Source organism: Grammomys surdaster, unplaced genomic scaffold (genome assembly GCF_004785775.1).
Source record: "Grammomys surdaster isolate TR1022 unplaced genomic scaffold, NIH_TR_1.0 61, whole genome shotgun sequence".
NCBI classification, from domain to species: domain Eukaryota; kingdom Metazoa; phylum Chordata; class Mammalia; order Rodentia; family Muridae; genus Grammomys; species Grammomys surdaster.
The window spans coordinates 22149300-22159929 of record NW_021604563.1 but is presented as its reverse complement, the minus strand read 5'-3'; the positions used below and the strand labels follow the sequence as shown (position 1 = coordinate 22159929).

The window sequence follows — 10630 nt, the reverse complement described above, 5'->3', positions numbered from 1 at the left end:
AGCAAGCAAGCAAGCAAGCAAGCAAGCAAGCAAGCAAGCAAGCAAGCTAGCAAGCTAGCTGGCTAGCAAGTAAAGCAAGCAGTAACTGATGCTAAAGCCAGTACTGAAAGGCAGCTGTCTATCATACACTGGATCAGAATCCACTGACAGTCAGAACAATTCTACTACCACACTGCTGTACCCATCGCCATTGTTTCTCTTCATATCTTCAGTCGTCTGTTTTTCAGATGCCTTACTGAGGTTGTCAATGTGGTCAGGATTTGAAAAATGCCAGAATTTGTTTCTCTGTTTTTTTTGCTTTGTTTCTGAAACAGGGTCTCATTTTGTAGCCCAGGCCAGACTTGAACTCACAATCCTTCTGCCTTAGCTTTCTGAGTGTTGGAGTTCTTCTGGTTTTTTGCTTTTCTTCTTTTGAAGTATTTATCAACTTCCATGGGGGTGACAGAAATTTGTTACTAACAAACTACATACTTAAACTTTAGTACTGCATTTCACAAGGTCTATTCACCTGCTGTAGAAGGGTCATTTGACTTTTAACAAATTTCAATCATCTTCTCTCTCAAGTTAGCCTCTTCAAGAGACTTTTCTGCTCTTTCTTTTTCCTTATTATATAACTAACTTTCTAATTATGAGTGCATAGAGTCTAGGAGTTATATTTGACACCATTCCACCCTTGTTCTTCATCAAGTTCTGTTGACTCTTATTTTGAAATCCTTGACTGTGTTTTATCACCTTAGTTCTGGGTCCTATCTCTTTGTTCCTTGTCTACTAGAGGACACTAGAACAGTATATCCTTTTGTACCCCCACACAGCCAGAGGTGAGTCTGAGAGCTTGAGACATCACTGTTTATACATTGTGGTTCAGTTTAAAGTTGTTCTGTATCAATGCATCCATGTACATGGTCTACTACATCATCCTTCACTGTTCATCAATTATTCTTTTGTGTGAGTACTCTTTTCTACATGACTACGTAGGCAGATAATGAACCCAGTAATGAGAATGAGTGTGCTTTATTCAGTTTTGCTTCTTCTTCTCCCAAGTGGTCAATTTTAGAGGGCTAACTACAGTTTTAAGTACTTTTTCTTCTTTCTTTCTTTCTTTCTTTCTTTCTTTCTTTCTTTCTTTCTTTTTTTTTTTTTTTGGTTTTTCGAGACAGGGTTTCTCTGTGTAGTCCTGGCTGTCCTGGAACTCACTCTGTAGACCAGGCTGGCCTCGAACTCAGAAATTCACCTGACTCTGCCTCTCAAGTGCGCCACCACTGCCCTGCTTAAGTGCTTTTTCATGTCAGAGTACTTAACTTCCAAGCATGGGTTTGGATCTACCCCTTGATCTAAAATCCTTGATCTGAGAGTCAATGATCATATTTTGGGGGGTAGAATGTGGGTGCCATTGTATAGAAAATAAATAATTGTGTAAAGTAGAAATGAAATGTGGGTGCCTGTAGGAATGTAGAGGCTATTGAAAACTATTTAAATGGTGCAGAGGACCATGCGTTCAAAAAATTGACTATGTGTGAGACTGATAAGAATCCAAAGACCCAATGATATGTTTTATAACGAGCCTGGGTGAGGCTGATGATGGTGTTTTTAAATCGAAAACAGATGAGATCTGATGATTAAATCAGTAGTTGGATGTAACTTTGTGACTGTTTTGGGTTCAATGCTTCCTCAAGACTTCCTTTACCTTTCTAGTAAATGATGGTCTGTGCCTCTGCTGTTGGAGAGCTGCCATCAGGGATGGGTAGTTAGGCTAGGGCCAAAGTAGAAGGGGAAGTGGGGGAGGCTGGGACTCAGGGCTCAGTCTCCTCCAACAGATACTTCCTCCATTTCTGCTGGGTAGTGGCCAGATGTAGATAATATATTTGGTGAAAGTGAAACTCTGTGGAACCCCAATTTGTTTGAGCAAGTCCCAAGTACCTTCTTTTTTTATGTAGGTTAGTGCTGGGACATGAAATATACTTTAATGTTATTAATCTTGTAAAACAAAAGAGGGTGGGAATTCTGTTAATTTTTTGATAGAGCAGCCACTTACTAATATTTGTTGGATGGATATATAAACTAATAGGGAGATCAACAAATATGAATGTTTTATAAACTGAAAACATTATGAAAATACAAAAGTATTTTTTTCCTATTCATACAAGAATGAATTTAGGTTTCACGTTGTGATACTGACTTTGTCTGCCTAATCCTTCACTTCTTTCACTGTTTACTTACATTATGCCTATTATCTGTACCATAATATAGCTATCAATATTTTAATATCATACATTTTGAACATGTAGGAATCTCGTATTTCTAGTGAAATTCTCTTAGGCAGGAGAAAATAAAGCCAGTTATTGTTTTTCTAAGCACTATGATCCCAAAGCATCATCCCATTTATAAATGCATGTAATATAAATGCTGATTGAGTGATGGGCTCATTGATTGTTTGGAATAAGATAACCCACCTTTCGTAAGGATTTATCTATATGAAGTCAAGCTGTACCTACAATTTCATGGCTCTTCCCTGTGGTGGTAATAACAGACCTTCAGTCAGTTGTATGATATGCCTATCCAACCATTTTTATAAGTAGTTTTTTCTTTCTCTCTTGGTATTTCCAAGGACATGGTTAGCAGCATTTTCACTGCTGTGGAAAGCTCCCAAGTTTGCTGAGACTGCATTGGTGACATCTCTCAGGTGTTGCTTTAGCAAGAGTTTCTCTGTTCAGTAGATAGACAGCTCTGTTGTTGGTTAGTTGGAAAGAAAACATAGGACAATATGAAGCTCCAAAGAACCTTAGACAGTGGCATTTCAGAACTGAAGATACTGAAAGTCTCACTGCACAGTCATCAGATCAAAGTTATATGTAAGTCCTAACCAGAAGGGAAATACAAGTCACAGAAAGGCTATTTGATCACGATGAGTGCATAAGTGTGGGTATGTGGTGGTAGTGGCAGTGGTGGTGGTGATAGTGATGTTGTTGGTGGTGGGTACTTCTACTCCTATATTGGGTGATAGAAATATATTACAGAAAATCTGCATGCTTTTGAACATTTTGTAAGGACTAACTAGATGGCTCAGTGTCTTCTAGACTGAAATAATTTTGTGCCAATAAACAGCAATTTGTAATCTCATGAAATACTATGGTTATTGCTCACAGCTAGTTCTTAGTCATGCTCTTAACCTCTTAGTATTTGGATCCCTGAATCTTGACAGCAAACTATCTGTTATCAAGGGGATAACTTATGTATGAGAAATAAAAATTCAAGTTAAGATTAAGCATAAATGCTAATCAGCTTGAAATGAAGAGCAGCAGCTTTTAATAACACATGAAACATGGAGACTTCCTAGGAACATTGGGACAAGTGTATAGGATGTGTTGGAAATGTTTGAGTGTTGAAACTGTAAGCACAGCTCCATTGAGGCTCTTTTAGTTCATGACAGTACAAGTATAATCCTATGCAAAAACAAAAGTTACTGATCTAACAGATGAGAAAGCTTATTCAATCGTGTGCTGTAAATTTCAAAATGTGATGACAAATCCCTTTTATTGAAAGGGAATTGATGAAAGATAAAAGAAGAACAAAACAAAATAGAAACAAAGACAAACCAACCCTCCCCTCCCAACACACACACAACCAACCAAACAGACAAAAAATTCTTAAGGGTGCCCAGAGACTCCTTAAGTCTATATCTCAAGTAATTTTCCTTTTCTGCCAATTCATTTAAAGTGGGACCTTAATTGCTTGCAATGTATTCATTCTACAAGTACTATTTTAAAAAAATGACGGCTTGTTCAACTCTATGTTTAATTGTCTAAGGGTCTCTACTTATCCTCCTTTTATGTCCCTTCCCCCTTTATTTCTACAAGGTCCCCTCTCTGGTAAATCTTTTATGAAATTTTAAATATTTTTCCTTCCACCCATATAATTCTACTCACTTCTTGAACTTACAGGAAGGAGTAGTGGGGCACCAAGAAGGGAGAAACAATGATGCGACAAGCATGGAGTAGAATAGAGCGAAGGAGTAGAGTACAAGACTTTGATGCAGTGCAAACTATGTTTAAACACTCTACTAACCTATGAAGAATTCTGAAAGGCAAAAGGAATTACAATTTGAGGGCGTTTTAAGACCAGGACTGTAACACGGATTAATGTACTTTTGATGTCTGTATTTATTTAACTGAATCAAAAGTCTTCCTCTATTGGCTTCTGTAGGCACGGGGATATGCCACTACTTGCAATGAAGCTGTCAGACTTTAGTAGTAGTTGTATTTCCTCACTGAGGACCAGCAAATTGTCACTCTGCCTTGTGAACCAGTCTCTTTTGTAGGGCTGAGTAGTATGAATAGATCTCTCAGGTGGTTGCTCATGCTAGGAAGGCTTTTCTCACCACTCCTTAAATTATACTACATAGATGTTCACATGGTCAGAAACCAGATGACACTGAGGTAAGGGGTAAAAGTAGCTATAAGGTGTTTGTATTTTAGAAAGGGATATATGATATATATGTATATAAATATATGTTATGTGTATGTATGAAATTTATACTGTATGTAGTTATTTATAGGAAAAAGGATATGCATTATGACTAGCTTTGTTATTATATAAATGGCTTTAGGTTACAGTAGTGGAGTGCTTGTATTATATTCTGAACTTAGTGTAGAACTGTTATTTTGATAACTAGCTTTTGATTGTAAGAATCAGCAGGTTTAATGGAGTTGGGCTAATAAAATCAAGTAAATAGATCTTAAATGCTATTTTACTTTCCAGAATTCACTTTGAAACATGCATGGCAGGCACTGCTCGTGACCAACCTGGAGCATATTAACAGGTCTTTTTTTTATAGCTGTGGTATAGAAAGTGAGAAGCAGCTAGCCCTACACTCTACCACAATCATTCAGTTATGTGACATTATTTTTTGTTTCTGAATTGAATGCATTTTGAATAAAACCCTTTGGATGATTTGAGTTGTGAAGTTGCTTTCACATATGTCATTATAATAAATTTAGAAAAATACTCCTATCATTATTTTACAGCATTTGATACACAAAGATAGCAAAAAATATTGTTATTCTGTAACTTGTCAGAAAGAACACAGCTAGTTAAAAGCCAAAGTCAAAGATAGGATGAGCTCTTAGTTCTCTGGCGTAGATTCCTTCTTATTGAGATCTGCCATGGGACAGTTCAGAGTAGCTGCTATAAGGGTGCAAAGAGCTTATCAATTCAATCTAGAAGACATCTTGAGGCAGACGTTCCAAATGCTTGATAATGTTAGAGTCATTATATTATGTTCATTTCTGTGTTCATAGTATATATTAGACACCATTCTAGTACTGCTGGATAGGTCGGGGGAGCTAGTAAAATAACCTATTTGGGGAGGGGAGAGTATATTTTAGGGTTGGAAGGAGGACAGGGAAATATGTAATTGTATTTTAATTTTAAACTCTTTCTCTCTCTCTCTCTCTCTCTCTCTCTCTCTCTCTCTCTCTCTCCATATATATATATATATATATATATATATATATATATATATATATATATCCTGGTTCCTTCACTCACTCAAGATTCTTGGCTTTTAGGAAAAATAGTAATTATCTTTTTGTGGGTCACATTCCTATGGAGTCTCTTCTTTCTTTTGCCTGAAGATGTAGGCACTGATATTTTCAGCCCTTAATTCGTCCACTGAAAATATATTTTGCATTTCTGTTTGTTTTTTGAGACAGGGTTTCTCTGTGTAGCCCTGGCTGTCCTGGAACTCACCTTGTAGATCAGGCTGACCTCGAACTCAGAGATCTTCCTGCCTCTGGATTAAAGGTATGAACCACCACCACCAGTAATTTGGGTTTTCATTACCCTTTGTTATCACATTCTGTATACTTAATATTGGTTTCCATCTCTTACCTGTCATTAATTTCTAGTCACCATCAGACATTTGTTCTTGGATTCTGGCCATCATGTCCTGCATTCCCACGTTTATCCCAGGTTACCTGTTGCTACCAGTAGCTTTAATACCACTGCCTGTGTTCTACAGGATTACTATCTTGGAGTAACTTCTCTGTCATTCTAACAATGCCTGTAATCTAATTGCTCCTTAACTTCCATTTGGTCTTTCTCTTACCGTCTCTTGAGTTCTTCTTCACCCCATTTCCACTATCACCAACCTAAGTGAACTTTTATTCAAATTGTCTTTCTGTTATTTTTCAACCCAATCTGTTCACTGTAGCCAGATTAGGCTTCTTTGTTCACCCTGCAGGTGTAAAGCACTCTCCCTGATGCTATTTCTGGTACTAGAACAGAACTCAAATACTGCAGTATTTTGACCATTTACCACAGGCAAACTTGCTCAGCATAGTCCCAAATTTTGCCTCCTTTCTGGAGCCATCTCCACTACTTCTGGCCTTATTTAATGATCAAAAATGACACTAGTTTAATTGTCTTGTTACATTCTTTATGTTTTATAATGACAGCAACACTGTAATTTCCTCTAAGCATAGGGACTATGTCTTATCCACTTTAGAGGTAAGACTTTGTTTGTATTAAGCTTAAACAATACTTGCTTTGCTGGATTATAATAACTTTGAAATATTTTAATAGGAACATGAGGAGTAGTAAAATAGACAAAAGTAATAGCTTGGGATGTAGCTCAGTGGTAGAGTGGTTGCTAAGAATGCTCAGAAGCCTGTGTTCAATCTCCTCACCGCCAAAATAAATGTGGAAACCCAGAGAGAGAGAGAGAGAGAGAGAGAGAGAGAGAGAGAGAGAGAGAGAGAGAGAGAGAGCTATACCAATTGAGAAAGTATTATATGGTATCAAGGCCCTAAATTTTGTCATATCCTTTGAGGATCCTCTTTAGGATTTCTCATTATCAGCCCTTGGTACACCAAAGGCCAATTTATAATTTCCTGGGCAATAGAAGAATCATTCTTCTCATATAGAGTTTATAAATGCATCAGAAGTTTGATTCAAGTTGGGGGGGGGCAGGTAATGGGAAGTGAAAAAGGATAACAGTAAATCAGGAAGACTCTGACAGGACTGGCTCAGTTTTGCCCCAATCTGTGACATCATCCATTTTGATTGATTGGATCATGGTCTAGATTATTTTTTTGTAGAACTTGAATGACCAGCATAATTAGGATTTTCAGAGAATGAGGAGCAGCATTATTAAAAGAGATAGATGTAAACATAATATTTTTTGATTATGTTTATTTGCTGTGTAGACACAGGTAGATTTTAGTCACAATTGGGGCACTAATTGTAATATAATGACAGGAAACAACTTTTCAGTGACTTAAACTTGAAGCCACAGATATGATAAATTTAAAAATATGTAGACACAAATTTCATCTAAAATATACTCTGGTCATGGTACTTTATAAAACTTTATGAAATGTTTCCTATCATTCTTAAAGCATTATACAAACAGATCCAAGTTAGTTGCCCTTTAAATTTATGGTAGCTTGATTTCCTTGATTTCAAAACAGTTGCAGAGACAGGGATTTAGAATCACTGGATTTAAAGAGGTAGCGCATATCATTGAAAATAGCTAAGAAGAAGAAAGAAAAAAAAAACGTTCTTTTTCTAGGCAGTTGATTAAATTGTATGATTTCTTAGTCTAATGTTAATCTAGTGAGTTTAATACTAAGTTACAAAGTAGGTCATAGGTATTTCTACTAGTTATCTGTACTTGATGGGGCTTTCTTTTGGGGTCTTTAGTCAAATTGCCAGTTTCTAGAAGCATAGTGTATTGTAGTAACCTATTTGGGTCACTTTTCTCTTTTACCTAAGAGATGGCGCTGGGGAGGGTAACTATGAGGAGAATGAGGGTGTGGAAGGAAAGGACCATCCTGTCTCAATTATAGGATGCCGAGAAGTTTAAAAGTGTGAAACTGTGAGCAGCGTGTAAAGTGAATTAAGTAAGAAGAAAAAAAAGTGTGAAACTGCCTTGTGAAAATTCTAGGTCAGCCTACAATTGTTTGGTTTACCTGCAGCAGCTGCTCAACACATTCTTTCCACATTTTAAAGGCATTTACCACCGCATCACAGAAGCTCCGCGGTAGCCTTAAGATGGGAGCTTAAGGTCTGTTTCACACTTCTGGCTGAGTTGTAAAGGTGCTGGAGGCTTGAGCAATGCTACCTCAACAGTTTGTCATTTGGAGCCTGCAACAGAGGCAGTGAGCTACACTTGCTGACAGGCTGATTAGATGATCAGATCTCTGGCCAAGACCCAAAGCCGAAAGAATTCAGATGTTCAGATTAGCAACTTAATTCAAGGCAGATAAGGCAGAACAGTTATCCCCAATCTCTGAGGTATTTGGTAAAATCTGCCATCAGTTCAACTCTGCTCCACCCGCCGAATTCTTACCTGCTGATTCCAAGCTTCACTGTTTAAGGTCCTTTTGAAATTGCTCCCTGAAGCAAGATCCAAATCTTCAGAAATTCCAATCTGCTAGTCCCCCGGTGAGCTAACTCTGGATGATGAGCTGCAAAAAAAAATCTGGGTACTCTGGATGGTCCACTCCATTCACAGGGCTCCTGCTCTTTAGGAGAGTTTCTTTTCCAGAGAAGAGAGGTCAGGGCATAGCACATTTGCTAGCCGATATACCCCGATTCTTCTTCCTCTTTCTTAGTACTTCTCAAGCTGCTTCAAACGCGCCAGAATTTAGCTTCCCTAGTTCAAAGTGGGGGAAGGGAAAGAACAGAGAGGGAAGAAGAATAGAAACTAGAGACTTGCAGGTTATCTGCACAAATGAGTGTTTATCTCTGGCTACTGCAATAGAATCCTCAGGAAGTCATGCAGCTGCTCTGAGGTGGGAAATAAGGAGGAGTGTCTGCTGTTCAGTTTACTTCTCTCTGATTTTTATGACTGGAGGGTGGTAGGCTATTTGTAGGCGGGGAGAAGTTAATCCTACCAGTATATGCTAATATATCTGGCATTAGGTGAAACTCGATCTTCAAATATATTTCCTCTTTCCTTCTCTTTATCCATATCCCCTCCCTCCCACATTGCCTGTGTGTGTGTTCCTCCTTCCTGACATTTGTGATTCTATAACAATTTTTAAAAAAGCCTTTAAAAAGCCTCTTTCTTTTTGGTATCTCATATCCTAGGAGAAAAAGGACATGCCAATCTAGTGTGTGTTCATTAGAACCTGAGGTGCGATTTGATGCTGAAAACAAATTGATAAGACTTTGAAGTAAACTGAGTAAATGAACTACATTGAATTTTACTATGAACGACCTGTGTTGGGATACATACCTACATACATACATACATACGTATGTATATATTCAACATTGTGTAAATGTAGCCTCATTATTAATAGGACTTGTGATATTAATAGGACTTGGAAGGACTTGTAAATGTCCTTATAACAGTCTAACAGTGGCTTCTTATGGGCTACAAGAAAGAAATTACTTTTACAGTCAGTCTTCATCCTCTTCCACAGAATCCTTGGATGCAGTGGTAATGGGGATGCTTGGGAGAAAAGGTCATCCAAGAACATTTAAAAGGGAAGAAAATACTTGGATTCAAGAGCACACTTTAATCCTATCCTTGGGAATTTTACTGCTATTTTAGCCTGTATTTATTCAATGGAATTGGGATCCCCTGAGATCTACAAGGAAGTTTATAAGAGATACAGAGTATAAATTTTTACTTCTCCTCAAGTATGTGTTGTTTTCAAGGAGTTTGAATTATGGCAGAAGGGGTATTTATATTTAGACCCTGAGGAAAAGGGCTTTAAGATAGCACTACTGTTGGCATGGCATAAGGGGGTGCCCCCTACTTCTTTACTTCTTTAGTTGTGTTTCTGTTCATGAATGATGGGAAGAACAGGCTTTCCCTCAGCCCCAATGGGACTTGACATTCTATTAGCTGCTCCAATCTTACTGTTTTTTCAGGAATTGACTGGATTCCATTTCTCCTTTCCTCCCCTCCTCATCCTTTCTTCTCCATCCAGTTTCACATTTTCAGAAGACGTTGAACTGGGTAGACTGACATCTCTCTGCTATTACCTCCCTACTTACCCCTCCTCATTTTCCTAGATCCTTTTCAGTTCTGACATTTTAAGAAGTGTGGTAGAGAAGATCAAGTAAGGAGGGCACTGGAAAATGGTTCCTCACATATATATTAGATGATGAATCTATGTTAGTAAAGCACCACTTAGGTGAAAGTTAAGGGGTTTTCAGTCATGTGGTAGTCACACACCAACTGTAAGATGCCAGATCTTCTATGGAGAGAATACAGATGCAGAGCTGAAGGGGACTGGAAAATGACCTTGTTTAGATTTAATTTTAATTGAAATGGATATGACATTCCTGTTTTATTATTGTTTTCTCCAGGTGTTAGTTCATTGCTTTGTTTAGTTTGTTTAATAAATAATAGTGTTCGGCTTTCTCATATTGCAGATAAGAAAATAGAACACAGGAGAAGAAGCTCTCACAAGATGTATTTCTGCTTCCATCTAAACTGTCTTTCGTAGGTTCTCTTTTTATCATTTTCTTTCTTTATTGTAAATGAAGTTGTTTTCATGCAATATATTCTGATAAAAGTTTCTCTTTCCTAATCTCTCAAATCCTCCTCTACACCCTGTATCTCCAACTCTATTGCTTCTCTCTCTCTTTCTTAAGAAAACAGATAGGCAAATTT

The 10630-nt window shown here is 37.6% G+C and overlaps 1 protein-coding gene across 1 annotated transcript in view; it reads right to left on the bottom strand.

Annotated features, from left to right (window-relative positions):
- Positions 1-8628, bottom strand: part of Cysltr1 (cysteinyl leukotriene receptor 1) — a 25710-nt gene extending 17082 nt beyond the window's left edge. Inside the window, exon 1 of the mRNA XM_028784533.1 lies at positions 8348-8628. The gene's annotated coding sequence lies outside the window, so the exon portion shown is untranslated. The remainder of the gene's footprint in view (positions 1-8347) is intronic.
- Positions 8629-10630: the final 2002 nt, after the last annotated feature.